Raw genomic sequence first — 12,451 nt, forward strand, 5'->3', positions numbered from 1 at the left:
CCGTTTAATAATTGAGGTACTGGCACCCATAAATGGATACTATGAAAACATACGCAGAGATGCCAAAGAGAGTACTAAACACCGCAGTAACTTTAATTAAATGGTATCAGGATTCCGATGCCGAAGAAAATGTGTACCAGTCTTTCACCGTCGGGCCACATCACTAACGGACGACAGCAACCGACAACAGCTAATTGCGCTCGAGTTTTCAAAACCTCTGCGCGGAGTTATGCAGAAATGGAATTTTACTTCATTTAGTAGCGAGTCGGGGTGTACACAGGACTATCGAAAAATCTTTACTGCCTTGAAGATACTCTCCGCAAACGAGAAAGAAACTTTTTATTCATTTTTTAAATTTATTGGATTTCGGAGTGAGGCCATACAGCCATTCAACTACAGCAAACGTTGTATTACAGTTGGTTTTGACAATTCGTGGTAGACATTATTGTAAGTCGTACGATGTAACACAGGATTAACAAACGACTGATTCGACATAAAGCAAGACTTACAACGTGTAGACAAAACGAAAATGGAGCATAGGACACACAGGGCAAGTATATTATAAAAATCCTACTGGTAACACAATAAGAAATGATAAATCGCCGTTGGTACACATCTGGGATATTCCCAGTCCAGTCCTCATTAATGACTGTATATCTAAATTAAGAATAAAATGTTCTTTTGTGTGTCCTGCGAGAATTGTTTCAAAAGCTGCGGTTAGAGAATTGAGTATTTGCGCAGGTCTATAAGTACCATGTAGACAGAACTGAAAACAGTTTAAAAGAACCAGAGTTGTGTAATACAGCCTCACATATACAGGGTGACAATTATTGAACTATATGAATAAAACGTAAATTAATTACAAACTACAGCGTGCACACACATTATTCAACATGTAAACGTCACTACAGACATGCGGATGTAGATTATAACATGGTCGATATGCCTGCCATCATTGGCGATGATGCGGTGCAGACGAATAGGGAAATTTTGTATGACCCGCTGAAGTGTCGGAACATTGATGCTGTCGATGATCTCCTGAATGACTGTTTTCAGCTCAGCAATGGTTTTGGGGTTATTGCTGTACATCTTTTCTTTAGTACAGTGCCACAAAAAGTAGTCGCACGTGTTCAGATCCGGAGAATACGACGGGCAATCGAGCTCTGCAGCAATGGTCTCTGGGTACCCGAGAGCCAGAATGCGGTTCCCAAAAGCGCTCATCCAGGACATCACTCTCCTGCTTCGATGGGATCGAGCACCGTCTTGCATGAACCACATCTTCTCGAAATCAGGGTCACTTTTGATAATGGGGATGAAATCGTCTTCCAAAAGCTTCATGTACCGTTCGGTAGTCACAAGGAATCTTGCACCGGATATCGTATGACTGGACATTACACACCACACAGTCACTCGGTGAGGGCGAAGAGACTTTTCGATCACGAAATGCGGATTCTCATTCCCCTAGATGCCCCAGTTTTGCTTATTGACGAAACTATCCAAATGATTAGCTAAACCGAATCATGCATGCGCATACTAATTGCCATCATGCCCCGCGGCCAACCGTGGAGTTTGAACGTCCTAACGAAAACCGTTCGGAAGTAATGACGATTTTATTTCAGGTATGTGCACTGGTATTCAGAACGTACACACAGGAGGAGCATTTTGGCATACATTCAGAGGCTGAGCGTTCCATATTCTGCAGAACAGCACTTGGGGATTTAGTCAGTTGAGTTTTGGTCTTCCCTTGGCATTCTAAGTACTATCAGCATTAGATTAGCAGCACAGGGAACGGTATCTTGATGTTCGCCCTGTTGAATAACTCGTGCATTAGCTTATTCGTTACTACATTGTTGGATGCTAACAAGGTTTGGAGGCTGCTTGGGAGCTGATGAGCAAAAGACCGAAGATTACTTGTAAGGACGTTTATAGATACGTGTTCCGAGCACATTGTAGAAATACATGGTTTGGATACTCCTTCTTCTCTACAAGACCATAGAAGGGTGGCACATAGGTTGAGCCGACAGCGGTTTGTTGAACTTCCAGTGATTAAATTTCAGCCGTACTACAACTGTCGCGTAGCTCCTTGATGTTTGTGCCTTACCATGACACTCTTGTAATCATGGGATGAACTAGTGCGTAGGGACTGTCTTTGATTTTAGATGCCCGCGACCATTCCTTTTGAGCATGGGCATGATATCTGTGAGATATGTCTCCATGCAGAGGTGCCTGCTTTGCTAGGACATCTGCTTGTTCATTTTCAGGTATGCCAAAGTGGCCTCTCGTCCATACCATCACGATGATGCGATAGTTCCTCTCAACTCGAAGCACAACATCAACAATTGCTGCAACTATGGGATTGGTACAACTATTATGATGGTTTCTAATCAGTTGTAGGGCTAACATACTATCAGAGATGATGACTGTTGTGTTTGCTGTGGACATCTGTGCGAATAGTAGGGCTTCCAAAATGGCATTCTACTCGGCTGTCATAATAGTGTAGTATGGATCCAGCTTGTATAAGCCTTGTTACTAACTTTGGGCTACCCTATAAGCACTACCGGCGCCTTCACTAGATTTGGATCCATCTGAATATACCACGCACGCTTCGTTGTAGTGAGTTAGGAATGCCATTGCCATTGCATTGGAGTGGTTCTGGTTGTGACACATTAAACTGGTCCTGACATCAAACTGCAGAGCTGGCGTTTCATATGGCCCTTTGTAGTGCGGCAGAAGAAGACTTATCCACACCTGGTTCCTTAGTGCTTGTATCTCCATATACTCAGCAGCGACTGGTGGAAGTTGCTAATTTATCCAATATCTTCCGCACACACACAGTAGGATGTTACTCCCCGGATTTTTCGTCAAGGGGCTCATATTCTTCGAAATAGAGTCGCAGGAGGAATTTCTCGTAGAGGAATATTCATCGTGATTTTAAAGGTGGTTCAAAAAATGGTTCAAATGGCTCTGAGCACTATGGGACTTAACTCCTGAGGTCATCAGTCCCCTAGAGCTTAGAACTACTTAAACCTAACTAACCTAAGGACACCACACACATCCATGCCCCAGGCAGGATTCGAACCTGCGACCGTAGCGATTGCGCGGTTCCAGACTGTAGCGCCTAGAACCGCTCGGCCACCCCGGCCGGCAAAGGTGGTTCATTCGCTTCAGTCAGTAATACGTCGGTGGAGTTGACTTGATCGCCCCAGTAACTATACGCAGGACATTGTACTGCATAATGTCGAGTCTTTGGAGCGTGCTGTCCGATGCTGATACGTAGCAAAGGTGTCCGCAGTCAAAGTGTGTCCTACACAGGGATCGGTATAAAAACATTGCTGCTCGCCGATCAGTCTCATACCCCAGTCGTAGCTCTGATGAGACTCCTGGCTTTTTCACATCAGGTAATGATAAGCCCATTTAGCGTATCATCGATAATCATCCTAATATACTGAGATGCTTTCGCAACTGGAAAATTGTCCCAGTTCTATTATTTGAGGAAGTGGAATCCTGTGACGACTGAATATCGTAAGAGTGGACTTGCTGTCAGAGATTTCCAAGCCACTTTCTGTACACCATTCACACAGACGTATGGACACAGTGAGCATTTTCAGATGACAGGACTAAAGAGTATTGGCTTCGGAATATATACATACGTTGTCTGCGTATTTTAATATTTGGGTGTCACTGACAAAGAGGTCATGAAGGTGTCCAGCATAGAGATTGATTGAGTCAACAAGGCGAGCGGTTTAAGGCGCTGCAGTCATGGACTGTGCGACTGGTCCCGGCGGAGGTTCGAGTCCTCCCTCGGGCATGGGTGTGTTTGTTTGTCCTTAGGATAATTTAGTTTAAGTAGTGTGTACGCTTAGGGACTGATGACCTTAGCCATTAAGTCCCATAAGATTTCACACGCATTTGAACATTTTTTGATTCAACAAGGGACCCAAGACTGATCCTTGTGGGAATCTACTGCTAGTTGATCCGGCTCCCGGTGTGGCTCCGTATTGCAAAATGATTGTCTTCCCATTTCTCAGAAAAGTTTATAACGTTATCCACTAGTGGTTTTGGAATCTAGAGTTGCGCTGCAGTTTTTTCCCAATGACTGACAAGACGACTTTTTCGTATGCTTTAGTCAAGTCTATGAACACAGTAGAGTGGAAATCAATAACGGTCTAAATGCCAAGAACCTTGTTCCGAGTTATTCAGTTTTTTTGACAAACATATTTTAAGGAAAAACCTCAACAATATATTTTATTTATTGTCTACAGTAAGAGTCACATAGCTATTGCAAAATTTTTTATGTTCCCTTCCTTTTATGAATGAAAATAAATATTTTATTCTGAAAAACACGCAACGTGCTAAATGTCATACAGTTATCGGCAAAACCGAGGTAAGTGCCAGTGAGAGAAATCTGACATTTATCAGTTTTATTATAATAAACATTTTACAGATACACTTTACAGATACACTATCCTGTGGTTAAACTATTTTTAATTTGTCTTTTAATTTTATATTACACATGGGAATTTTAATTGATTGACTGTTCGAAAAATAGCTACTTTTAAAAACGGCAACATCTGTTGCAAATCCTTTTTTTTTTTCAGCTGGCAAGTTCTTCTCACATTGTTGTTACTGTGAAACAAAATTCTTTATTATGTCAATGGAAATCTATTTCTTGACCATTTTGTAGGTGCTCCAGTCTTCAAGTTCATTAAACACTGTTCTCGTCAAGACGACACTAAGTGCATTTTTTTTTCACTTGAATCCAAATAAATTTGGAAATATTTATATTTGCTGTTTTTTTTACGTGTATCGGCTGCGTTTTTAAAATAAGCTGGAGCATAGTAACCATAAATGGCTTGTTGGGTGTAGCATTCTCCTAGGTCCTCAGGTGCTCTTACGTTTTCCAGTCTGGGCAAAATCGCTGTCACACGCTGCTAACAATTGCAAAGCTTTGTGGCGCTTACAAGGAGTTTTGCAATCGACTTTTTGCAACCACCTATACGGTGATGTAGATTAAGAACCGAAATATCCCACCCTGAAGCCATTGACTCTGGTGGATCCCCGTTTACGAGCAAAAGCCGAAAAAATTTTAGCCTGTTTGTCTAGAACATTCAATTAACAGGTAATTTTGTTTTCAACTGGCGTTTTAGGGTAATGGATAGCGTAGAACGCTGGAAAACTGAAGGTGACGGGTGCGAATCCTATTATGTGCCATCAATGTTTCTTTTTTAATTTTTATTTTTCTACAGTTATTTGCTTCAAATGTAATATTTTAAAATTTTCTAATTCTTTACCAAGTTGCAGATCCTCATTGTATTAAATTTTTTATTTGTCTCATATTGTCTTCCTGTCAATCTTTTTTCATTTGGAATCTTTGTCCATATGGTTTTAATTCCTTTTTACTTGTGTATTGTAATATTTAATCATTTAAAAGTATCGATCAAGCGACTAATAACCGAAACAGTTATTAGTATTCATATTGACTGCGCAACAGTCACAGAAATTCATTTTTCGGTGCGAGGTGTACAGTTTTTTGGGTGGTAACCGTCATACATACATTTGAAACACAAATTGTCCTCGCACAATGGGCAAACTATAAAAGCTACCTTTCTACATTCAAATAGTATCTTCATCAAATTCAACGAGAAGCACACTTCAAAAAATAGTTCAAATGGCTCTGAGCACTATGGGACTCAACTGCTGAGGTCAGTAGTCCCCTAGAACTTAGAACTAGTTAAGCCTAACTAACCTAAGGACATCACAAATATCCATGCCCGAGGCAGAATTCGAACCTGCGACCGTAGCGGTCTTGCGGTTCCAGACTGCAGCGCCTTTAACCGCACGGCCACTTCGGCCGGCGAGAAGCACACTTCATTCACATTACGAAATATTATCTTTTCATTAACTAATATCGATCCGTACCAGGCATATCTAAGATGTTCGAAAGGGTGATGCACACGGAATCCAGTGAACAATTCCATTTGTTTTGATTACATGTTCTCGTGTAGCAAATGGTTCAAATGGCTCTGAGCACTATGCGACTTAACTTCTGAGGCCATCAGTCGCCTAGAACTTAGAACTAATTAAACCTAACTAACCTAAGGACATCACACACATCCATGCCCGAGGCAGGATTCGAACCTGCGACCGTAGCGGTCGCTCGGCTCCAGACTGTAGCGCCGAGAACCGCACGGCCACTCCGGCCGGCCCCGTGTAGCAGTTTCGCGTTTATCTTGAAGTAATTCAGATGCGCTCTGGAGTTTTTTAATAATGTTTTTCACCTGACGATAAAAATATACATAACATGGTTGACACTGGGAAGTACACTTTGGAGGAATAATTTTCACAGTGCATGTAGCTTTTCCAGCACTTTTCACAAATATTTCATCGTATAGTGTATTATCCATCTGACCACTCCATGAATCAACAAGTAACAAAAAATCATTTTCTTTAACGTATGTTTTCATTACAGGTTGCAAATATTGTCTGTACAGGTTTTAAGTTAATTTTCATGATTTTGAGCAGGTGAAGACCACATTCCCATATTCTCACTCCAAACGTTCAACTTCTTTAGCAGCCCTAGATCCGAATTTAGCAATTCACCTGCGCATATCAACGCATAGTGCGCTGTATACGAATGTGTAACTTTCACCAGATTTCTGTTTTGCTCCAAACGTGTTTTCGATCCCCGAAACTCCAGTGATCGATGATATGTTGATTCGTAATTGCAGTCCATTTGATCGGTATTAATAACGAGGTTTGGACTGTAATCGCATATTAATAGTACTATTTGTTTTCTGAGTCGCTCTGCCTGCTAGAGTTTTTTCAAGTGTCGCGACGTCATTTGCTCTAACGAATTTAGTCACATTTCTCGGGCGTGCTCTGTGTTTTATTTTAAAAAATTTTACGCTCTTCCCACTTGCAAAGAATGAAAAGTTTTCCGATAGATAGGGAACGGTGCTAACCATTGCCCATTGTTGTAGTGTACGATTGTCATTTGTTCGTGGCACATCCGAGAATCCTTAAATTTTTCAAATGTTTCGGTATCAATTAGACATCGCTTATCGAATTGAGTTCGTTCTTCCTTGAAATCTTATTTCCATTTCCTTAAGTACCCTTTTCTGCGTAAACGAGAGAGACCACTTTGTTGATACTTTTCACTGAGTAAGCTGGATGAGCTTTAGCGAAGGCATCTGATTTTGCTTCGTATTTTAATGGACTGTTTGTCGATGGAGGTGTCTGACAATTGGATGGGTTAAAACATTCACCCATTTCTAGAATGAAATTTTCACTCTACAGCGGAGTGTAGGAGACGAGGTACTGGCAGAAGTAAAGTTGTGAGGACGGGGCGTGAGTCGTGCTTGGGTAGCTCAGTTGGTAGAGCACTTGCCCGCGAAAGGCAAAGGTCCCGAATTCGAGTCTCGGTCCGGCACACAGTTTTAATCTGCCAGGAAGTTTCAGTCACCCATTTCTCCATCGTCGGGAGTACACTGCAAAAAACAAATTTTTCATGTTAATAGCGGACGAGGAAATCCGAAAATTAACAGATAGTGGTATGGAAAGGCTTACCTCACCATTCAGACCCTCTTCATCAGTCTCGCTGTTTAAAATGAGGTCATCTTCGTGAACAATAACACTCTCCATCACGAGTCGAATTACTTTCTTTGCGATTCGTTCGCCCATCGCTTTTGCGTTTGGATTTATAAAATCGGGAGGGTTTTCAGAAAGGAGTCAAAAAAATGGTTCAAATGGCTCTGAGCACTATGGGACTCAACAGCCTAGGTCATAAGTCCCCTAGAAGTTAGAACTACTTAAACCTAACTAACCTAAGGACAGCACACACACCCATGCCCGAGGCAGGATTCGAACCTGCGACCGTAGCAATCCCGCGGTTCCGGACTGCAGCGCCAGAACCGCTAGACCACCGCGGCCGGCTCAGAAAGGAGTCATTTCGTAAACAGACAATGCATAGCGTAAGGCATTCATAAGAGTTATTTTCATTTCTTCATAACATTCGACCATTCTTTCGTATGACATTTGCTGGTTGATGAATCTGCATTGCCGGACAGTTTAAATGGCGCACATCCACAAAACAAATACGAGAGGAAAACGCAAAAGAAGAAAACAAAAATAAAAAAGAACTGATTTGTGATTGGTAACTGCAAATCCATCATTGGTTTGGAGCCCAAGGGAGAGATAAGAACAAATAAGAAAGTTAATACAATGATTAAAATGACTTGGTAAAGGTTTAGAAAATTTGAAAGTATTGCATTTGAAGCAAATAACTGAAGAAAAACAAAACTTTTAAAAAGTAAAGGTTATAGGAACGTGACAGGAATCAAACCCGCCACCTCCTGTTCTGCAGTCTGTTACGCTATCCATTACGCTACAACGACAGTTAAAATTTGGTATTCATTATAATGTTCTAGAACAATAGGCTAAACTGTTTTTTGGCTTTTACTCGTAAACGAGGGTCCACCAGGGTGAATGGTTACATACACTACTAGAAATGATCGTCGCGCTTAGCCATCTTTCCGTGCTGTTGACAACGGCACTTTAGCTTGGCTGTTAGGATACATCCAAAAAGATTTTTTTTTTCGTTTAGCCCGTTACTGGTTTCCACTCTACTAATTTATTACGAGAGAAATTTAGCTGTATGTCAGTAACTAACTGTAAAAGGATACCAGTTACCCGTTTTCGTTTTCGAAATCCAAGTTGTTTTTCCGGTAGTAATTTCTTGTTTTCACACTATCGTTGTAAGGGCCGTTACGTCATTATCGTCACGGCAAGGTTTGGTTCCTGCATATCGTAGGTGGCGGTGCTGATAATCTTGTTGCGCTGCTGTTCAGTTGAGAGGGTCGGGAATTCTGTACCCTGTTTTGTAATGATTGGGGGAGATCGAATGGCTCTGAGCACTATGGGTCTTAACTTTTTAGGTCATCAGTCCCCTAGAACTTAGAACTACTTAAACCTAACTAACCTAAGGACATCACACACATCCATGCCCGAGGCAGGATTCGAACCTGCAACCGTAGGGGTCGCACGGTTCCAGACTGTAGCGCCTAGAACAGCTCGGCCACTCTGGCCGGCGATTGGGGTAGAAGTAACTGCATTCGCATAAGGCCTGTTTTTCAAACACGGCTTCTGCTTCTCGGCAGGTAATATTATTGACATACATAAATTTGTTAATTTCCTTGTGTTTCAGATCCATGGGATAGGATCGAGATGGAGCACTTTGACCACTGGTGCAATGAATACAGGTTGGTTGATTGGCCCTCCAACAGGCATCACTTCTGTGAGGCCCTGCACAGTACGCGTATCTTGCATACTCCTGCACTGTTTGCTGCCATATCGAAAACAATTATAGCACTGTAAGACGGAGGGTACACACTCTCAATAAGTATAAAGAAACGGTGGGAGCCTCTGTGATCTAAATGTCACAAACTGGAGACGGCTTTGTTACCCTTTGCCCTTTCAGAATTACAGTTTTATTAAATCTCCTGATGGCAAGAACTTCGCAGCAACACGTCATTTCCCTCAGTAATTGTCCTCTGTAAGGGAGGTTTCACATTACTGGTGATGCTTTGTTTAGTAGTAGAGAACTTGAGAGTGTAGGTCTCAAAATTTGCTTTGTCTGAGGAGAAAGAGTGTTGAATTGAATTAAGGCACTGGCAGTTAAGCCTGACATAGTCTCAATTTTCACACGGTTTTCCGTGCAGCCGTAATATCGAATATGTGCTTTAATAATGACTCTCAGTCCCGCCTAATCAGTTTGCCTAGTACCATAGGACGGCGCCTGCCTTGGTTCCTGCCTCTATTTTCAACAAATGAGATGAAAGGTCCTTTAAACCGGTAGTTGCGCATAATTAGCAGTGCAACTTACACGTTGGTGGTTGATGGCACCCTCGTGGGTGGCGTTGACTCGTACAACTTTCTCCATTTTGTTTCGTTGGCTGTCGTCTCCTTCCTCCTTATTGGGCTCAAGTTGGAATATATGCGAGGGCTACAGGTCTTCTGCCGTAATTGCATCGACAGCTGTAACATGTAGGACGCGATGATTGTGTCGCTAATCACTTCACTGATGGGTGCGTGAGGTGCTACAATACGAGTACCCATTGCGACACTGTGCGGCTGGTTTTGTGAGGAGTTCAGCAGGGGGCTGCAATCGCCCACCGTCCATGATTGGGATTGCAGCGTAACAAAAGTTTATCACTGTATACAACCGCCGGCCGGAGTGGCCGTGCGGTTCTAGGTGCTACAGTCTGGAGCCGAGCGACCGCTACAGTCGCAGGTTCGAATTTTGCCTCGGGCATGGATGTGTGTGATGTCCTTAGGATAGTTAGGTTTAATTAGTTCTAAGTTCTAGGCGACTGATGACCTCAGAAGTTAAGTCGCATAGTGCTCAGAGCCACTTTTTTGTATACAACCTGCAAGCACTAGCTAGGGAGAAGGTGTTTACACTATAGCGCGCCTATGTTATTGTGCCTTACACGTCCCGGAGCGTACTGAGAAAGAAACGTAGGGGTTCAGCATGAAACTTATCCGATCACGACATAATAGTTATGTTTACGGCCTTGAAAGTTTGCATTTTACAATAATGACATCGTTGTCGACTGAGCGTTAAATGAGACATTAACTTCTTTCTCCGTGCATCTGTGGAGCAAATAGTGTTGAAAGGACGAGGAACGTATTATTCTGAACAAAGCAATTTGTAACAAGGCAGTTACAGTGGCCTCAATATGTTTCATTACCAAGGCAAGACCGCCACTTAATATCTACACAGCAGGAACCACCAAAGGTACAGTGATAATACGAATTTGGTCACTTTCTATCGGTGTCATACACCACAACTTTATTTTCTTAGATACTAATGATCGTCTCTAAGAGCTTCATCTTGGGTCCTTCGGAAGTTGCAAATCGCATTGCTGCTGGAACGGGAACACATACTAACACAGCTCCTGAACAGCTTAGTTGATGTATTCTGTAGATAGGCAGGTTTGTAGGTATATTCCTTTCTGATCAGTTGGTATGAATGGTAATGGTCGTTTTTATCATCATCGCACGTTACTGGTTCGAGTGAACCTGTTCATTTGTTATTATCATGTGTCCTTATATAGTGGGATTTATACAGTATCCATTAAACAAGATCAGAATATTCCTAGATGACGAAGTGTTCTTTTGGCGCTCATAAATTATACAACGCAATATCTAATGGTTCCTTAACAGCTACGTAACAGTGCTAGAATTTCGTCAGTAGTTGAATTTCTAAGTACAGGGCGCCTATTTCCCGATTTGTGTACTCGTTTTCGAGAATAATTTAGATTTTAAAAGATTGTATTTAAAGGTCCTTTTATATTTGTTCCGAGTATGTGTGTTTCTCCCCGAACCACTAGAAAGTGCAGTATTATTGCGCCCGTCGCCTGACACACCCTTTGCCCTGCCTGATCGTTCCGTGCGGCGGCAGGCACACCGGACGCGACGCGACGGTTGCGCTGTGTGTTGGGGATCGCAGAGAGTTCGGCGTGTTTTTAAGCGTTGGTGCCCGATAAGCGACACGAGCTCCAGAATGTTCTTAGTCGCTATCGGCAGCTTATCACGTGAGCTGTTGATCGAGGTTACGGTGGTGATAACTTTTCTGTGACTTATCTATTGAAATGAGGCTTCACACTACGGCGAAGCCAATATTGGAGCACAGACAGCCGAAACATTACGGGAAATTTCAAGCTGTGCGCCACCTATAAGGGAATGACACCGTTTACAGCAGAATTAACAGTAAGGAAATATTGTTAGATTCCATCTTTTTTCCACCTCACAAGCTTATTCGTGTAGCTATTTTCCGCAGCTACTGTATAAATTTTCGCTTTATGAAATGAAACGTCTTTTCCTTCTTGCTGTCTATATTTATTTATGTTCATAAATATACAGTTTAGCAAGAAAAAGGCGTTTCAGTTTATAAAACGAAAATTTTCTCCACGTGTTTTACGGGCTTCATACGAATTTAGAACTACATGGTCTTATGTAGGAGAACAGAAAAAATTTCTCGAGTCTTCCACAGTTTCTTCGTCTCTTGCTCTCAAACCATCTCACTTACTCAAAATTCTCAAGTACATCGAGTTCTATGTCCTTAAGTTTGACACCCGTCTTAAAATAAGTGGTTTGTACGTACTCAATAAACTCAAAGTAGTCTTCTATCTGAAGTTAGGTTTGAACACCGCTGCGTTTTAGCATCCATGTTTGTAATGGATATGGTAAGTCCTTCTCTTGCTCGATCTGTGAAGCGGTTGACATAACTTGTTATGGGATTGTTGGGGGGAAGGGTGTATGCTGCATGGTGTAATCAGTGGCTCCTGAAACTCAATCCTTCCAAGACCCAGGCAATCATCGTAGGTCGTACCACTCGCTCCTTCCGGCTCCTGGATTTCTCCCTTACTGTCTGCGCACGTCCTGTCTGCCT

The sequence above is a fragment of the Schistocerca americana genome, chromosome 5 (genome assembly GCF_021461395.2).
Source record: "Schistocerca americana isolate TAMUIC-IGC-003095 chromosome 5, iqSchAmer2.1, whole genome shotgun sequence".
NCBI classification, from domain to species: Eukaryota; Metazoa; Arthropoda; class Insecta; order Orthoptera; family Acrididae; genus Schistocerca; species Schistocerca americana.